Raw genomic sequence first — 744 nt, 5'->3', positions numbered from 1 at the left:
GCCAAATTAAGTTTTCACCATATTAAGAAAGTGAGAGAAAGCAACCAAGGTGTCACTTTTTAATTTTAGAGGGTATATCCAAGCAAACCTACTGAAGTCATCAAGAAAATGAACATAAAATGATAGCCATCAGACGACATTACTAGTGCAGGACCCCACAAGTCAGAGTGTACTAGATCAAAGGGTAAAGAGGCATGTGATAGAGAAGTTGAAAATGGAAGAGCATGAGATTTTCCATACTTGCACGCTTCACAAAAAATAAAAACTTCATTGACTTTCACTGGCAGTTTACACATCTTAACTACATCATTCATGATTTTCAAAGAAGGATGTCCAAGTTGTCTATGCAAAATTTCCTTGGACAAGGCAACATTAATACTACTACTTTGAGTAACAGCAGAGCAAGCCATTATTTTACCATCCTTTCTTAAGTAGGGACCATCTGGGTTCACGACACTGCCAGCGGCTCTTGTTGCTTTTAGTCTATATAGTCCATCATTGAGTTCCCCCTTCAGCACCACCTTGCCCGTACGGATATCCTTGACAAGACAACACTCATCATAGAATTCAATATACATCTTATTATCCTTAGCTAGTTTAGAAACACTAACAAGATTCTTTGCTATTTCAGGGACACATAACACATTTTCCAGATTTATCAAACCATTGTTTGTCACTGAGGAGCATGAGTCAATACCAGAAATAGGAAGAGTACTTTCATTACCTACTGTTACTTTCTTAGTA

Source organism: Benincasa hispida, unplaced genomic scaffold (assembly GCF_009727055.1).
Source record: "Benincasa hispida cultivar B227 unplaced genomic scaffold, ASM972705v1 Contig740, whole genome shotgun sequence".
Lineage (NCBI taxonomy): Eukaryota > Viridiplantae > Streptophyta > Magnoliopsida > Cucurbitales > Cucurbitaceae > Benincasa > Benincasa hispida.
Note: the sequence above shows the minus strand (reverse complement) of the source record.